The sequence below is a fragment of the Helianthus annuus genome, chromosome 2 (assembly GCF_002127325.2).
Source record: "Helianthus annuus cultivar XRQ/B chromosome 2, HanXRQr2.0-SUNRISE, whole genome shotgun sequence".
In the NCBI taxonomy this organism is placed as follows: domain Eukaryota; kingdom Viridiplantae; phylum Streptophyta; class Magnoliopsida; order Asterales; family Asteraceae; genus Helianthus; species Helianthus annuus.
Window position 1 is genome coordinate 154,905,332 of NC_035434.2, and position 20,129 is coordinate 154,925,460.

General features: G+C 38.2%; 1 pseudogene; it reads left to right on the forward strand.

The window, feature by feature from the left end:
• The first annotated feature begins 5,699 nt into the window (after positions 1-5,699).
• Positions 5,700-18,337, forward strand: LOC110906836 (annotated as a pseudogene).
• Positions 18,338-20,129: the final 1,792 nt, after the last annotated feature.

A 20,129-nucleotide genomic window follows, 5' to 3' on the forward strand; every position in this document is an offset into this window, starting at 1 on the left:
AATTTTTGTTGTCAAAATCAAATTTGAATGACGAAACATTCGAAGTTGCATATACTTTGAATGGTTCTGACAAATTATATTCTGATAAAGAATTTCCAATAAGAAGTGTTCAAATTGAAAAGATCAAAAAGGTTTTCAAATGAACAGAAATTAATATTTCTGAAATAAAAGATGTAAATCTTAATGAAAAACCTAAAAAATACACTTCAAGAGTTCAACAACGTTTAAACAAGAAAAAGGGTTACAGTTCTGGTTCTGGTTTTCAAAAGAAACTAAACCATAACGGTAATTTCAAAAAGAAAGGACTTGGTTTTATTCCACTGAAAATCATAAAAATGAGAAAATTTCTAAAACAAATACAAAATTTGTTCCAGGGACAAGCTGTGAAGAGGAATCAAAAAGCTCATTCTGGAAGCAATCAAACAGAGAGTTTCTTGCAGAAAGACAAAAATTTGAAAAGAATGGAGCTTATCGAAGAAAGGAGACAAGGACCTGTTATCGATGCCAAGAAGTTGGTCATATTGCTTGGAATTGCCGAAAAGCAACTAACACAAAACAGGGAGTCTCTCAGAAACTCAAATAAAAAGTTGTTGATGTTGAACCACCAATGGAACAATTTAAGGTTTTCAAAGATTCTAAATATGAAGTTGGTGAATATTCAAAACGATTTTACAAAAGAAGAGCAAATCTTGACAACCAAACTTGGGTTGTTAAGAAAACTGATGTGAAATATGGCGATGAATCTGATTCCACAAAGTCAGAAGAGCCGCAAGTTGTTCAAAAAGAGGAAAATTCAATTCCACCAATGGATGATGAGAACTTTCCACCATTGCGAGCTGAAAATTTTAAAACAAAAGTTGGTAAAATGGAGATCTCGAATCAATTCTATTCTGAGAAGAAAGAATTTGATGTCGAAAAAGCTTTTAATGGAAATGTTAAAAAGATTTTTGGAAAGATGGTTGAGGGAAAAGTGAAAGGGGTAAAAGATTTTTATAAAACAAAGAAAGCAACTTATTACCCAAGTGAAGTTGAGGAGGAAACATCCAAGTTTGGTCAGGCTTGGATGGCAATTTTTCACAAGTAAAATCCTGACTTGCCGGAACTCCCAGGTTGGTAATTGGGGAGTAGGAATCGACATCTTTTTTGAGAAATTCACAGGTTGGTAACTGTGATATTTCGTCCTTCAAGAGGTATTTTTGTGATATTGTCATATTTGTTCAAGTGGTACAAAGGTTTGTTTTTACAAAGTGATTAATCAAGGTCATTAATTTGAACTTGATGTAATCCTTATTCAAATGATTGAAGAACAATGTGATGAACCCCTAACCTAAAAGTGGTTATAAAATCAACAAAACTTATTTTCCGGAAAAACCATTTTGACTAAAACAAACTTAAGTGTTTTGAAATCATAATGGGAAAATAGTTTGTTGTAAGGGGGAGTTCTGATTGTTTATGCCGAGTGGACGACAAATTGAAGCAATTCACAACAGTTGTCAGTTTCTTGTACAAGTTTGTTTTCAAGTTTCTTTAAATGTGTTTGTATTTTAGGGGGAGTAGAAATTTCAGAAAATCCAAAAACATTAGAAAATTCGAAAAAGTCAAAAAACATGATAAAAATTTAAAAAAATGAGTTTTGTTGAGAAAAAGAGGAAATGATAGTACATCAGTGGACTATCACAACATGCTAAAGAATTGGAAAGTCAAAATGTGATAAACAATCTCACTGTGAATGTGTCAGTAGGTTTTTATACATTTAGTAAATTGTTTCCAAGATATAAACCTAAAAATCAAACTTGCTTATATTGTGGGGAACATCTCTCGGATATATGGGTAACCCCCGAAATCTTGTTTGAAAGGTCCCTCTTTCTGAGATACTAGGTCTTTATACTCAGTGATATCTGGGGTATTATCCTGGGACTTCTGATATTGCGGAAGCAATGGCCTAGTCCCCGAATAATACTTTGTATTTGCTTTAATCTTAAAGCCAGCCCTCAGTACAAAAAATGATGAAACATTGCAAAATGCTAATCATGTGCTGTTGAAGAAAAGATTCTCTAAAGGGAACACACCTAAAGTCGAACCATCATCTCTCCGCACGAACGGAAGTTCTGACCTGAGCTCTCATGGTTTCGCATTTAACCCTTTAACAGATATCATATAGGTATATTCACCTGTAAGACTGAATATTGGGATCTGGATACGGGAGTATATTCAAGTGGTGGGACACGCGAATAAGTTTAAGTTCTTAAAATACTAATTTCGTATCTCAAAACAGTTGAACTTTGTATGAAAATTTAAATGGACCAGTATACTAACAATCTAAGTGAATTGTTTAGAGCTTAAGATGTCGAAAGCTTAACGGTGTTAGTGATTTGTCTCATAAACTGATATGATCCTCTTACATAAACTCACAAAAAGATTGTCTGTAAATATTTCTTTGCTGCATTTCATTAAAAACAAAATTTCCAAAAAGATTTGAGTGTGTTTTAGCATAAACTTTTGAAAAAATTCAAAAAGATTTTCGACAACTGATGTTGGAGAGCTGATTTTCAAAGTTCCAAGTGCTAAACGTGATGAACATCATTTGAGGGGGAGTATGTGAAAAATGAGAAAAGATTTTGAATATTTTGTCTACATGTGGTTCATTAGAAATTAACATTGTTAAAACATTCTAGATGAATACCTGCAAATGAAATATAAATTTGTCAAATTTTAAATTTGTGAAATTTATTGTGAGGTAGAGAATGTATAGGATAGCCAAGTTTCAGATCCTGATTCTGAGTGATAGAGAGCCAGGTTCCGATACCTGAGGACTCTGTGATTTCAAAAAGCCAGACTGTGATCCCAGCATATCGAAAGGGGGAGTCTGAAGACACCTAAGGGTCTGTTGGTGCTGAAGAAAAGAGAAGAGAGGAGCATGAGGAAGTTTTACCCTGTCAGAGACTTCAGAGAAAGCAGACATACTGATAAAGACTTAAGACGTTGAAGACTCGACACTTAAGACTCGTCAACATCCGAGGGGGAGTCTGTTAGTGCATACATCTATTGACTTCGTCTTGTATCGAGTCTAGTAGTTAGATCAGGGCACGAAGTTCGAGAAAAATGTCAATATAGCTAATTTCGCATGAAATGAGCTAATTTTCGCATGAAGTGATTAATGTGTAATTCCACACGAAATTACATAGGTGTTTCCGGAGCCGAACTGCTGCCGAAGTGTTGTTTCGCTGTAAAACTTTGTCAAATCAATCAGAAAGACAGTTAAAGTGAATATCTAGCTGAATCAAACTCGATATGTCTGTTTCCGCCTTTCATATTGAGTAGAACGCCCCTGAACGACTCGTTTTGGGTCTGAAAATGATCCTACAGAAAACCCAAATCGTTAATTTTATTGTTGGTTCATATATTTTTTAAAGTTTTACTTTATACATACAAATGTGAATGTTATATACATAAAATTCTACTATATAAATTTGTTTAAATATGTTTTTTAACTTTAAACTTTTACCTAGACATTTGTAGGTGATATACCTACACACAACTTGTACATGCGTAAGTTGTATAAATAAATGAATTGTTTTTAAATTTCAAGATAAATGTATTATTTCAAAAACTCTTTTCTTAGAGTTAATTACATTTTTCGTCCATGTAGTATGTCAAAAATCACTTTTTCAGTCCATTAGTTTAAAAATTGGCAAAACAGTCCATATGATTTTACTTTTGTAACTATTACAGTTCACTCACACTAATACAATCCACTTATTCGTTTAATTAATTTGAAATGACCATAATGTCCTTATTATTAAAATGAAAATTAAAATAAATAATGACTTAATTACGTTTTTCGTCCCTGTGGTTTGTTAAAAATAACCATTAGAGTCCATTAGTTTTAAAACTTGCCAAAACAATACCAGTATCCTTCACTTTACTTTTAACTCTCCCCGTTTGTTAGATTTGGCCACCTAATTTTCCCTATCACAATCGACATCAGTAGGAAAATTTGAGGCATACCTGAAAAACTTGAGGGGTGGATATGAAGTATGGGCGATGCCCTGTGTAGGGGTCGGATTTGGTAGAATTCATCGGTAGAAAAGGAATTGGTCGATGATTTGGTTGAAGAGAATGGTCATGGGGTGTGGGGTTTGGGTGGGTGGTAGTTTGATGACGGTGGTGGGCATAATGGGTGGTGGAGGTGGTCAGCGTTCAGGTTTGTGTGTGTGGTGGTGGGAGATATTAAAGATGGATGAAGCGGAGATGGTGTGGAGCCAGAGCAAGTGATCTTGCAGCTGGATTTGAGGAAAGAGAGAGAGAGAGAGAGAGTATAGAGAAGAGTAAAGGATAGTAGATAAATGAAGATGTTAACCGCCATTGTTGTTGAGTTGAAGATGGAAGTTGTGAAAGTATTGGTACTGTTTTGGAAATTTTTAAAACTAATGGACTGTAATGGTTATTTTCAACAAATAGCAGGGAAGAAAACATAACTAACTCTTTATTTATTTTAATTTTAATAAAAAGGACATTATGGTCATTTCAAATTAACTAACAGAATAACTAGATGGCGTTAGTGAGGGTGGAATATAATAGTTACCAAAGTGAAATCACAGGGACTGTTTTGGCACTTTTTAACTAATGAACTGAAATAATGATTTTTAACAAACCAGAAGGGACGAAAAACGTAATTAGCTCATTTTCTTATATCTTAAAAATGTTTAAGATCGGAAAAATGGAGTATTTATCTCGTTTTCCTCTCCTCGCATAAACAAACAAGAATCTTAATTATCACACTTGATGACAGTGTGAAATTGAGTTAGGGGTGTGCATGGATCAGTTTGGTTTGGTTTTTGTCATTAACCATACTATAACCACTAATTTCGGTTATGGATTTTATTAACCATAACCATAACCATAATCATAACCGAACTTCGGTTATGGTAAATCAATTATGAAGTCAGTTATGGTTCGGTTTCAGTTAATTTCAATATCCAAAATTTTAATTAAAACTAAATTTTGGGTTAAAGTTAAAAAATTATATGCCAATAAGCCTACAAAATAAAAATAAAACCCACCATGTTAGACTTAGGTTAGGCTTTCTTTTATAAGACATGACTATATTTTTTTTTGTTAAAATACAAATGTGAGTCTGCTTTTAATAAAGTAATACTCAACTAAAAAACATGTGTTTCGTGGAATTTTCAAGTTTCCCAACCTTCATTGTAAGCAGACATGCAAATGCATTAAAAGTGTGTACAACTTAAATCTATTAATTATTTTGTTACTCAGTGTTATACTAAAGCTTCACGTAACACCTCAATTCTTCATCAAAATAAATAACATCTTTAGCAAAATCATTTTATTATTAACATACTTTTATCTTAGTAAAAAAAACTCTACATGGTTATTGTAAAACATAAATCCATTATATAGTATTATTGATTACACATAATAAGTCCAGTTTGGTTTCCGTTATATTAGCTAACCAAATCTTCATAACCGAAATCATAACCGACTGATCGGTTAACCAAATCTTCATAACCATAACCATCGGTTATGTTGATTATCGGTTAAAATCAGTTCGGTTACGGTTCGGTTTTATGGCGGTTAATTTGCTCACCCCATTTGAGTTGCCGTGTGTATATATAGTCCCATGTCTACAAAGTTAAAAAACCATCACCAAACAAGCAAACAAACTATGTCTTGTAGTAATGGCATCAACTTGGACACTTTCTTCCCCATTTCTCTTTTGCAATAGTTCCATAAGTCAAAGAAACGTTCTGTCTGCAAAAAACAATTTTATTCACCACAATGCAATCTTAAGAATGATGCTACCATGGAAATCACTATGAGAAGATCAGCAAACTATCCCCCTTCATTATGGTCATATGACTTTATTCAGTCACTTTCCAGCAAATACAGTACGGACAGTATACCAACATTTTTGCAAATTTATTTTGTAGCTTTATTCTTTCCTAGAGCCAACAAGGTGATTGTTTGAAGTGGAACCTCACTACATAAGAAACAAGAATGATCCACGGTTAAATCCACCGGTAATTGATCGTCTGAAAAATGTTAGTGGGTAATCGGATTTGCAATCGATTACCGATGGATTACCGCCAGACATTATACGACGGCGTTATTGACGAATTTTTAAAATAAATTAAATAAAAACTATTCTTTGTTTTGCCAGATAGATTTTATAGATAACGCATAAACACACACATACAGAGAGCCACGCACTAGGTTAGAAACCGTGTATTACATGAGTTTTCATAGGACCCATTAAATAACTAGTAACGAAGATTTAGGATTATAACACGATATATGTTTGTGATAAAATATGATTGAATTCCTACTAATTTTTTTTCTTGAACACTTTTTTTTGAACGATGATACTCTTTTCTTCTAACAGTGTCTTATTCTTAACATACCACGTACCATCAATGTGTTTAACCAACTTTTATAAAATATAACTTAAGTAGTTTCGTCAATTTATGAAATGATAATTTGTCATTAAGTGATATTACTTAATCTTAATACATTTGTTTCCTTAGACTTGTTAGTCTTTTGTATTAATCTTCCAACTTCCTTTTGATTTCTTGTATTTGACTTGATATGATGAAACTAGTCGTTTCATTATCTTGGATGCCTACATACATATTAATAGAATAGAATATATTTGTAAATAGCAATAGGATCTTTGTAATTAATGATTTCCTAAATTATGGGATTATAGCTTGTATATATGTTTGATCCTATCAATAAAAGAATTCAATTGAGCCATAATATTCTTCATGGTATCAAAGCCTAAACCCTAATTTTTTCTTTCTTCTTCTCCTTCAAGGTCGCCGCCGTCTGCCTTCCTCTTTCTTTCGGCCGGCGATGTCTACCTCTCACATTCACCCTGCTGTAACAGTCAACAACATCAAGAACTTTATTCCATTAATTCTTGATAGCCAAACAGAGCACTACAACACGTGGGCTGAGCTCTTCATTCTCCACAGCAAAGCCTACGATGTGTACGACCACCTTCAACCACGGGAAGCCGCCACATCATCCTCCACTGCCAAAGAAACCGTTGATAAAGACAAGGATAAAGCTCCGATCACCAAACACACCTATCTTGAGTCGTGGGAACGGATTGATTCCATTGTTTTACAATGGATCTACGGTACCATCTCTCAAGACCTTATGCTCACCATCATGATCACCAATACTACCACGTATGACGCATGGTGTCGTCTCAAAAACTTGTTCCTTGACAACCAAGCCGCTCGCACCATTACTATCCAAAACCAATTCTTTAACAGTCGACTTGATTAATTTCCAAACATGGCGGAATATTGTCAACATATGAAACTTCTTCATGATCAACTCACTAGTCTTGGTTCTACCGTGTCCGAAAACCAACTAGTTCTTCAAATTCTCACCGGATTAACCGAGCAGTATGAGAGCATATCTCTCATCCTTCAGCAAACTCAACTTCTCCCGGATTTTTACAACACACGCTCGCGCCTTTTTCAAGTTGAAGAACGGAAAACTGCCCAGGCCAAGCTAGCCGCTCAAACAGTCGGCACAGCCCTTAACACCACCACTGAGCAACCAAGCCGCCCACCCGCCGATACCCGAAACCATTACCGATCCGACAACTCCTCCGATCGTGGGCGAGGCCGAGGCGGTGGCCGAGGCCGTGGCCCCGGTCACTCGAACTATGACCGAGGTCGCTCGAACTACTCCCAACCGAACACCTACCCACCATACTTTTGGCCGCCTCCTCCCTGGGCCGCCAACATACCTCAACACCAGCCCCCTTCTTAGGTCCATTGGTCGCCACCTCCTTGCCCATATCCATCAAACCCATCTCCCACCCAAGCAACCCAGTCACACTCATCGGCCCAAGGCATCCTTGGCCCAAAACCAAAAACACTCAACCATCGGCCCAAACATACACCACCGGCTAGGCTCCAACGGATATTGCTCAGGCATTGTATAACTTAGCTCTTCAAAACAATGACTCATCATGGACCATGGACACGGGTGCTTCAGGTACAATGTCTCCTCAATCTGATAAGTTTCCGTCTATTTTTAATTCTGACATTATTCGCAACATTATTGTTGGTAATGGCAAAACCATTCCAGTTCTTGGACAAGGCAATATAACCCTACCACCACCATTCCCTCCTTTTAAACTTAACAATGTTTTATATGCTCCTAACCTTGTTAAAAATCTTATATCTGTACGTCGATTTACCACTGATAACCATCTATCTGTTGAATTTGACCCATATGGTTTTACTGTGAAGGACCTTCAGACCAAGAAACCTATCCTACGGTGCAATAGTTCGGGGGATCTTTACACTCTCAGTCCGTCCAACATCACCAATCTCACTACTGCTTCCACTTATGCAGCTATCTCTCAAGACATCTGGCATCAACGGCTCGGTCACCCAGGCCCAGCTATTTTACAAAATTTAAAAACTTCTCATTCAATTTCTTGTGGTTCTTTACATAATAAAATTTGCACTTCTTGTATTTTTGGGAAACACACTAGACTCCCTTTTATTGCATCTAATACAAGTACTTTTATGCCATTTGATCTTGTTTATAGTGACGTATGGACCTCTCCCATCGTTTCTAATGGGGGACATCGTTATTATGTGTTATTTTTGGATGATTACACCAATTTTTTATTGACCTACCCTATTGCTTACAAATCCGATGTTTTTACTATGTTCACAAAATTTACTACCTTCATTCAAACCCAATCCGGCACCGAAATAAAACAATTTCAGTGTGACAACGGTCGTGAATATGCCAACAACCAATTTCACAATTTTGCACTCTACATGGCATGCACTTTCGTTTCTCTTGTCCCCACACCTCGTCTCAAAATGGTAAAGCTGAACGAAAAATTCGCACCATAAATAATCTCATACGTACCATTATGGCCCACTCCTCCACCCTGAACATCTATTGGCACCATGCTCTCGAAACCGCAACCTACCTCTTAAATATTATCCCAACCAAAATACATAACTTTCAAACACCCACCCAACGCTTATACCGTTGCTTACCATCCTATGACCACTTATGTGTGTTCAGATGCATATGCTATCCACGTATTCCGAACACAACCATCCACAAACTAGCCTACTGTTCATACCCATGCGTACTTCTCAGTTACCCATCAAACCACCGCGGATATAAATGTTTTGACTTAAAATCTCGAACCATAACCATAAACCGACATGTTCTTTTTGATGAGACCATTTTTCCATTTTCAAAATCTCATAAAATAACCTCTCATACCTACACCTTTCTCGAAGACATTGTACACCCCTATATTCGTATGCCTCCTATTATTTCACCCACTACTACACCGCCCCCAATACCCCACCCCTCGGCCCAAACCCTAAACCAACCCACTGACTCACTGCCCCAAATCACCCACACTTCGGCCCAACCCCCTCACCAACCTTTCCTTTCATCTCATCCTCACAGTCCCATCTCAGCCCACCATAGCCCCCCTGGCCCAATCCCACCCTCGGCCCACATCAGCGACCAGCCCACCCCTTCCTCTCCTACGACCTCTAGCCCACCCATCGACCACACCTTCACCTCCCCCACTTCCTCACATACCAGCCCAACCCAACCTAACCCCAGCCCGATTCCGGACCCTCCACCTCCACCGCAAACCCGCACCATCCACACTCGTGCAATGTTCGGTATAACCAAGCCAAAGAAAATTTTAAACCATTCCGCTACTACCATCGTTCCAATCCCGGCCAACCCCAAAACCGCCTTGTCCCAACCGGAATGGTATAATGCCATGACATACGAATTTAATGCCTTAATTAAAAACAAGACTTGGGAACTTGTCCCGAGACATCCTAATATGCATATTATTCGTAGTATGTGGCTTTTTCGCCACAAATACAGGTCCGATGGTACGTTAGAAAGGTATAAAGCTCGGCTTGTGCGTGATGGGAGAAATCAGGAGGTCGGTATTGATTGTGGGGAGACATTCAGTCCGGTTGTTAAACCGGCCACTATTCGGACAGTTCTGACTTTGGCATTATCCAAGTCTTGGCCCATTCACCAGTTGGATGTCACCAATGCTTTTCTGCATGGACATCTTATCGAGACGGTATTTATGTATCAACCCATGGGGTTTCGGCACAGAGATTATCCGGACCATTTATGTCGCCTCAAGAAGTCACTTTATGGCCTTAAACAAGCTCCGAGGGCATGGTACCAACGCTTCATAGATTTTGTTACTTCTATGGGATTTTTACAAAGTCGATGCGATAATTCTCTTTTTACATATCATCACGGGGGTGACATTGCATACTTATTCTCACCACTTCGTCAGATTCTCTTCGATTGAAACTCATGGGCAGCCTCGCGGTTGAATTTGCAATGAAAGATCTTGGACCTCTTAGCTATTTCTTGGGTATTACGGTTAGTCGTACTGGCTCTCAAATGTTTCTCTCGCAATAAGCTTATGCTCTTGACATTGTCACTCGAGCGGGCATGGCGACATGCAACCCGGTCGCAACTCCAGTGGACACAAAACCGAAGCTTGGCGCTACTTCTAGTGTTCCTTTTGATAACCTGACATTATACCGAAGCCTTGCTGGTGCACTTCAGTATCTTACGTTTACTAGGCCTGACATCAGTTATGCGGTTCAACAAATCTGCATTCATATGCACAACCCCAGCTCCGCTCACTGGAATGCTTTGAAGCGTATTATTCGTTACATTCGCGGCACAACCACTTACGGTCTAACTCTCTCCCCATGTTCTGACATCTCTCTTCGAGCCTATACAGATGCGGATTGGGCTGGCTGTCCGGATACCCGTCATTCCACTTCAGGTTATTGCGTTTATCTGGGTCAGAATCTTTTATCTTGGTCATCCAAGCGCCAGTCAACTATTTCTCGAAATTTGTTGGATCCGTAACCTACTTCTAGAGTTGCATCAGCCCGTCTCAAAAGCCACTTTAGTATATTGTGACAATATCAGCGCCATCTACCTGTCCAGCAATCCTGTTCAACATCAACGCATGAAACACATTGAGATAGACATTCATTTCGTTCGCGAACATGTTCAACGTGGTACGATCAAAATTCTTCATACCCCCACTCGTCTTCAGATTGCTGACATCTTCACCAAGGGCCTACCACGGGTGTTATTTGATGATTTTCGCTCCAATCTCAACATTCGCCCTCCTCTTGCTTCGACTTAATAGAATAGAATATATTTGTAAATAGGAATAGGATCTTTGTAATTAATGACTCCCTAAATTATGGGATTATAGCTTGTATATATGTTTGATCCTATCAACGAAAGAATTCAATTGAGCCATAATATTCTTCACATATACATACATATATATATATATATATATATATATATATATATATATATATATATATTAACTTACACAGATAATATACATATGTATACAGTAGTGTATGACATACTTTGTAGCTTGTCGCCATAGAGTATATTTAATAAAAAATGGTGTATATATATTCATAATCATACTTTATAGCTTGTGGATGTATGTGGGGAGAGAAGTACATGGCAAGATCACAAACCCTGAAGGAAGTAGTGCGGACCATGATTTGCAGAGGAAAGGAAATGGTGGAAAACCCGTTAAGTATACTCAATTTGATTGATGATTTGCAGAGACTCGGCATTTCATATCATTTTATAAAGGAAATAAGCAAAGTTTTGGATAATATATACTGCACCACTACAAAAGTCATGAAGAGTGAAGTAAGATGGATTTAAATCTTAAATCCCTCGGTTTTCTACTCTTGCGACAACATGGATATCATATCCCTCAAGGTATAAAGTTACATTAATTAAAGATGTATTTATGTTACCCATTTATTTGATTCATGTCACAATCCTCACTTAATTATTTATGTTAAGTAGAGATATTCAAGGCAACATAGATGAGAATGGAACCCTCAAGGGACACTTATATGAAGATATCATTGGTGTGCTAAACTTGTATGAGGCTTCTTATCATTCAGTAGAGGATGAAAGTATTTTGGATGGTGCTACAATTTTCACAGAAAAATATCTTAAAGAAAGTATGAAGACCGTCGCTGCAAAAATATTGTGTCTGTAATAAGTCGCGCCTTAGATTTTCCGCTTCATTGGATGCTTCCACGTGCGGAAACAAAGTGGTTTATTGAAGTGTATGTGAGAAGACGAGACATGAATCCAATAGTGCTTGAGCTTGCCAAATTGGACTTCAACATGGTGCAAGCGGTTTACCAAGATGATTTGAAATACGCATCACGGTATGAATTCAGTAACAATATGAAATCATAATCTCTTCACATCCTATAAGTATTAGGGTTCATTATGTAATTAGTTAATAGTTAGTTTTATTAGAATTAGATTAGTGATAGAAGTGCGGGGACTAGATATGACAACTTGAAAGATAATAACCTACAACATCAAAGGATGCGACACATCCCTCTGGTCGCACCCCTTCAAGTTTGGCGGCAACAGGAAACAAGAAAACACAGGGACGTGACTATTCAAGGAGACATACCTATTCAAATCGATTGAGAGCCACAAGATTAAAGGACACGACTCTTCGTCAAGGGACACGTCTATTGGATTCACACCTCTTCAATTAGTATAAATAGGGTTAGGTTTCTATTGTAAAAAGATCATTCACTTGTACATACATTCACGATTTGTATTCTTTTAATCAAGCTTAGTTTGTGTTTATTTCATTCGTTGTTATATTCATTGTTTGTCAAGAAGACTCTGGGCAACAGTGGTATCAGAGCCTAGGGCTCAAATTCGTTTCAGAAAACAATCATCAGGCGGGTGGTTGAATTCCCTAACAATTCTGATCACGCAGGAGGCGTCGATTAGGTTGTTTTTTTGTTAAATTTTAACACCAATCGCATCAAGCGGGTACGATTGTTGTTCGTTCGTTAATCGTTCATCAGGAGGGTGTTCGATTTTTTATCTGATCATCACTGAGGGTGTTCAGATTCTGAGTTTTTGTTAATTCAAATCACGGCAAGAGGCTACGATTCGGGTTAAGAACACGGAAGCAAATCTGAGAAATTTGTATTCCGGTTTGAAGAAGCAATCGCAAATCTGAGAAGTTTGGGTTGTTTGAAATTTGCAAAAGACACAAAATCTGAGAAGTTTTGTGATATCAAAGCATGTTCGGTTGAGAAGTTTAGTCGCAAATCAAGCGGGTTTGGGGCTGATTTTTTTGGTTTGTATTTAGAGAGTCGCGAATCAAGCAGGAAGAAAAAAAAAACGCAGCCAAGAGGGTTGTTAAGAAAAGTCAGAAAACCGTGCGGAGAATCAGGATAAGAGAAGTCGGTCGATTCGCAAATTCCAGGTTCTACGTTCTATTTTTTTTTGGAATTTATATAAGGTTTAGAAATGGGTTTGATTCCACGTTAGAAAGTTAGTGTGAATTTTTGGAATCATAGACTTCGGTTTTAGGAGAAAACCAAAGTTTAGAAAGTGAAAATTGTTGGAAAAGAAATTATGGCGGATTCAGGAGGAGCCTCTCCGTCAAACGCGGTAGTGATTAAAGATGGTAGTTCATTCTCCCAGTTTCAATGCCCTATCTTAAAGTCTACAAACTATACGATATGGGCAATCCGTATAAAAACCATTTTGAGGGCAAACGGATTATGGGAAATGATAGAACCAAAAGAAAATACGCAAGCGGATGAAAAGAAGGATATGATGGCGACCGCTTATTTATATCAAGCACTGCCAGAAGATATGATAATACAAGTTGCAAGTTGCAAAAGTGCAAAAGAAATTTGGGATGCATTAAAGACTAGGCACGTCGGTGCAGATCGAGTGCAAAAGGCACGTCTTCAAACACTTAAAACAGAGTTTGAGATGTTAAAAATGAAGGAGGAAGACACTATTGATTCGTTCACTGCAAGACTGAATAGTATTGTCACGAGGGCAAGTGGTCTTGGATCAACTTTTGATCAACCAACTTTAGTACGGAAACTTTTGAGTTCTGTACCAAAAAGGTTCGTTCAAATGGTTGCAACCATTGAACAATTCGCTGATTTAGAAACAACGACGCTAGACGAGACAATTGGAAGGTTGAAAGCCTATGAAGAAAGGACCGGTTTGGTGGATGAAAACCCGGTATATAATCAAGAGAAACTTATGTATACGCGACGCGACAAGAACTATGGTCGTGGAAGGCGTTTTGGGAAGAATGGACAGGGAAGGTTCAACTCATCGCAAGACAAATGGCGTGATGGAAAGTTCAAACAAGAAGATGATGATGAAGATTCATCACATGATGCTTACAAGAATGGAAGCAACCAAAAGAAGTTTGGGAAGGATTTAAGCAAGATTAAATGCTATAATTGCCAAAAGTTTGGTCATTATGCCTCAGATTGTCCTGAATCAAATCAAAGAGGAGAAGAAACAAATCTGGTGCAGGAAGACGAGGAACCAACTCTCCTAATGGCAATCAAAGAAGACTGCAATGATCTACTTCAACAAGCACATAATGGCAAGCAAGACATGGAGAAAGATCAAGGTGCAACTTAAGGATGTTCGAGATTAGGAGGGTGAATGAAATCATAATCTCTTCACATCCTATAAGTATTAGGGTTCATTATGTAATTAGTTAATAGTTAGTTTTATTAGAATTAGATTAGTGATAGAAGTGCGGGGACTAGATATGACAACTTGAAAGATAATAACCTACAACATCAAAGGATGTGACACATCCCTCGGGTCGCACCCCTTCAAGTTTGGCGGCAACAGGAAACAAGAAAACACAGGGACGTGACTATTCAAGGAGACATACCTATTCAAATCGATTGAGAGCCACAAGATTAAAGGACACGACTCTTCGTCAAGGGACACGTCTATTGGATTCGCACCTCTTCAATTAGTATAAATAGGGTTAGGTTTCTATTGTAAAAAGATCATTCACTTGTACATACATTCACGATTTGTATTCTTTCAATCAAGGTTAGTTTGTGTTTATTTCATTTGTTGTTATATTCATTGTTTGTCAAGAAGATTCTGGGCAACACAATATTCATGATGTAACTTAGCTTATAAACAAATTCATTATGTATTCGTACAGATGTTGGAAAGAAACATGTTGGGAGAAGTTCGGCTTTGCTCGCGATCGTTTGATGGAGAACTTTATGTGGAGCGTGGCTAAAAGCTGTTCGAATTTATGCAATGATTACTACCATTGACGATGTCTTTGATGTCTATGGTACTTTGGAAGAACTCGAACAATTCACCAACATTGTGAATAGGTTGGTTGTTTTCATTTTGGTGTTGTACATGTTACTATATCTCATTGATCATATATCTTGCGTAAACAATTCCTTTTGTATAGTTGGGATCTAAACGCGGTCAAAGAACTTCCAGATTATATGAAAACTTGCTTCTTTGCGCTCTACAACGCGGTAAATGAGATGACGTATAACATATTGACAAGGGATGGAGTCTTCGTCCTTCCTTACTTAAAAAAGGCTGTAATTTTCCAATCTTATAACCATTTCAGATGTAAATCGGTCGAAAAACCCTAGTAATAGTAAAGAGAGACAGAAATATTTCATATTTTCATATAAGTTGTAAGTGTAACTTTAAATTTGACATTCCAGTGGCAGGATTTATAAAACGCTTACATGACAGAAGCAAGATGGTTCAATAGCGGGTACACACCAACCTTTAACGAGTTCCTCAACAATGCATACATGTCAATGCATATTTTCAAGATGGTTCAATAGTGGCTAAAGAAAAGTAAGGAAAAGGGCATGTTGTTCAAGATTGATTTTGAAAAGGCATACGACCATCTAAACTGGAACTATCTCAATTCAATTATAGAAAAAATGTGTTTCCCAGATAAATGGAAAAGATGGATGAAGGCGTTGATGTCTACTGCCAGATCGTCGGTGTTAGTGAATGGTTCCCCTACGTTCGAGTTCCTATGTACCCGAGGAATCCGTCAAGGCGACCCAATCTCTCCCTTCTTGTTTATTATAGGTATGGAGGGTCTCACGGTCATGTTCAAAAGGGCGGTTCAACAAGGTATGTTCCATGGGTTTGCTACTCCACATGGAGGGCCGTATGTGACAAACCTTTTGTTCGCTGATGATGCTTTGATATTGGGTAAATGGTCGTTTGATAATATCCGAGGGCTCTCACACCTTCTTCGGTGCTTTCACCTCGTGTCCGGATTAAAAATTAACCTCGATAAATCAAGCCTATATGGAGTCGGGGTCTCGGATCAAGAACTTCATGATTACGCTATAAGGTTGCATTGTAAAGCTGGTAGAGCCCCGTTCACATATCTCGGTTTAAAAGTGGGGCCCAATATGAATCATTGTAACAATTGGCAACCGGTAATAGAGGCGTTTAATAGTCGGTTAGCTACTTGGAAAGCTTCCTCGCTTTCAATGGGTGGAAGGCTTACCCTCCTAAAGTCTGTGCTTGAATGTCTCCCGACATATTACTTTTCTCTGTACAAAGCTCCTTCCAAAGTCATAGACATTTTAGAAGCTAAAAGGAGGGACTTTATATGGGGTCGATCCAATAATAAACAAAAAAACTTGTTGGGTGGCCTGGGAGAATATCACTAAGGCTAAAGAAGATGGGGGTTTGGGGTTGTGTCCGTTGAAAACCGCTAACATGGCCCTTCTCGCAAAATGGTGGTGGAGATACAAAGTAGAGGCTAATAGTTTGTGGAGGAGATTTATAAACTGGTACATGGGGGTCTATTGCAAGGCGAGAAAAATTTCTTGTTAACGTCAAATGTGTGGATGGAAAAGGCGATTATTGGAAAGATTGGGAATGGTGCAAAAATCAGATTCTGGATCGATTGTTGGTTAGATGGTAGCCCGTTGAAAAGCAACTATCCAAACTTGTTTGCGGCTGAAAAAATAAAAAATTGTGTGATCAATGAGAGATGTATTCAAGAGGAAACCGGGATCCTTTTTAACTGGAGCTGGAAGCAGCAAGGTCCAAGTAACACATTTGACTCTGAGCTGCTAGACGTGGAGTATAAATTGTCTCAGATGCGTTTTGGTACGGGTCAAGATAAGTGGGTATGGAATGAAGAGAAATCGGGAATCTTCTCAGTTGCTTCGATTAAAGGGATTTTGAACTTCAATTCCTCCAACATCAGCAGGCCGGCTTTTGAGTGGAACAATTGGCACCAGCAAAACTAAATACTTTCGCTTGGAGACTTTCACTAGGAAGACTTCCTACTTCAGAAGAATTACATAAAAGAAACATTGTTCCGTCTGTCTCTGCTTGCAACCTTTGTGATTCTGGAAGCGACACGGCTGAACACATTTTTACCGCCTGCTCCGTTGCTTCTTTTGTTTGGGATCAAATTGGTATGTGGTGTAAAGTGCAGCCTTTGTTATTTTTTTTTCAGTCCGTGATATAATGGAGATACACAAGCAAAGTGGTCTTCAAGGTTGTAGGAAGAAAATTGTTCCAGGTGATTATGTTGGTGGCATGCTGGCGTATCTGGCAAGCGAGAAACAAAAAGTTGTTCGAGGGAGTTCCGGTTAGGATAGACAAAATCTTGGGTGACATTAAATTTTTGAGTTATCTTTGGATTTCAAACAGGTCCAAGGTCGTTAGTATAGAATGGGATAAGTGGAAACATTCTATTGTTTAATTGTTCTTTTCGTTTGCCTTCCTGGCGGCTTGCTAGAGGCGCGTTTTTAATGAAAGTCGCCGTTCAAAAGAAAATGTCAATAGGAGGTGTCCCAGTCATCAAGCATGCATATCTATTAACTTTAACCAGTGTGTCTGAAGATACATTGGAACAAATAGGAAGAGCTGAAAATATGATTCGCAATGCATGCATTATTGTGCGCCTTATTAACGATATTGGCACATCATCCGTAAACTTCTTAACCTACCTTATTAACATTATACCTATTCATACTCATCAATATGTACAAACTCACACTTAAACTAAAATAATCTACAATGACCGCATATAAACTAAGGTTTTTGTTGGTATTAGGACGAGCAAGAAATAGGTGATGCTCCTAAATCAATCCAGTGTTACATGCACGAGAGTGGTACCAGTGAAGTTGAAGCAAGAGAATGCATAAAAGAGTTAATTGTGGAGACATGGAAGAAGCTAAATAAAGAACGCTAAGCAATTGGTTCGGAATTGCCACACGAGTTCATCGAATGCGTAAGGAACCTTGCCAGGATGGGACATTTCATGTATATGGATGGAGACAAGCATGGTAAGCCCGACATGTTCAAGCCCTATGCATTATCGTTGTATGTCGATCCAATCCTTGGTTTGCCATAGGCATAGATTTCTTTGAGTTGTAACATAAATTATTCTTATTGGGGCATTAATTACTTGTATTAGTTAGGAGAGTTGACTCATCCAACCAATGATACGGTCGGTCTTGGTAGCACTCTACATATATTCATGTTTATTGAACTATAATCTTTTAATCTTTGGGCTTTATTGAAATATAATCTTTTAGTGTTTGGGCTTGTTTATTTATTTTATCAAGTTATGGGTCATGAACAATTATTTAATATTTAGTATATATCGGGTCAAAGACTTATGTTTATATTTGTATAGGATGGTTGCTAAACTAAAGCCCATGTTAGTCTTTACGCACAGCTCGTAGCATCGTAGGTTTATGCTTAAACGGCTGCGTATGTGTAGAGGTGTACAAAAACTACGGTTTCGGCCCGCCAAACCCGGCCCAATCCCAAAAAAAACCGGTTTGGGCCTCGAGTCCTCGACCCGACCCAACTCGGCTGTTTGGCATAGGTTCAGGATTTTTGTGTTGAGAAGTGGTTTTCAACCAGAACCGATTTGGGCCTGCTAAAAAAACGGTTTTATCACCCCAAACTGGTTTTTAAACCCGATGCAAATTGGTGTGAGTGGGTTGGGTTTTTCAACCATAAAAACTTTTGATTCGGGTATTATTCTATGGTAACGATTCTACCACATATGTCTTTTTCATCGAAAATCTATTTTACCATATAGATACATATGACCTCCCCATCTATGCCATGCGGTAATGATTCCTCTGGCATTACGACCTTTGCCACAATGATGTTGTCCATAGATCAAATTATTTCGTGTATTGGATTTCACTTTACTATCTACGGTTCCATTGCATGTGCTCGAGTTAGAAGTTTTGTATAAATATATCGTCATGCAATTAAGTATTTTGATTCAAGTTCTTTTCTTTCTAAGAAGTGGAATAGAATAACCCGGTTAAAGCGTAATGATCATACGTCTGTAATGCATTGTCTATCCTATAATGGGTCATATTCTTCTAGCCTTTCCCCGAAGTTGATGACTATTCATTGCAATTACCTTGACACCAAAGAAGAGTTCGACCCAATGCTTTATTTCTGTCCTAGTTGATCTTGTACGGAAGGCTCATTGTGCGTCATCTAGCTTCTCGTCTCAATTTTTCTCTAACATCCTCTTAATCCCTCTATTAATCACCTCTACTTGCCCACTTGTTTTCGAGTGATAGGCTGTTGCAAGCCGATGGGTGACCCTATAGCGTTGCAATGCCTTCTCCATCAATGTATTGCAGAAGTGGGTGCCCCTATCACTAACAAGGGCCTTTGGAGTACCAACTTAGAAAACAACTTTCGTAGGAAACCAACTACAACTCTTGCACTGTTAGTACGCGTAGGAAGAGCCTCCACCCACTTAGACACATAATCTACAGCGACGAGTATGTACCTTTTCCCATGAGACATAGGGAATGCCCTATGAAATCGATATTCCATAGATCGAAAAATTCACACAGATGCATGATGTTTTAGGGCATCTCATCCTGGGACGAGATGTTGCCAACCCTCTGGCACCTATCACAACTCCTAACATATGAAGTCGTGTCCTTAAAGATTGGCAACCAATAGAACCATGAGTCAAAAACTTTTCTAGTGGTCAATAACGCTCCGTGATGGCCTCCCGTAGGTCCCTCATGACAATGCTTCAACACGTCTTCCGCTTCTCTACCACTAACACACCTACGAACCACTTGGTCTGCACCGATCCTAAAAAGATGAGGGTCATCCGAAAGGTAATGTTTCACGTCCGCAAATAATTTCTTTTT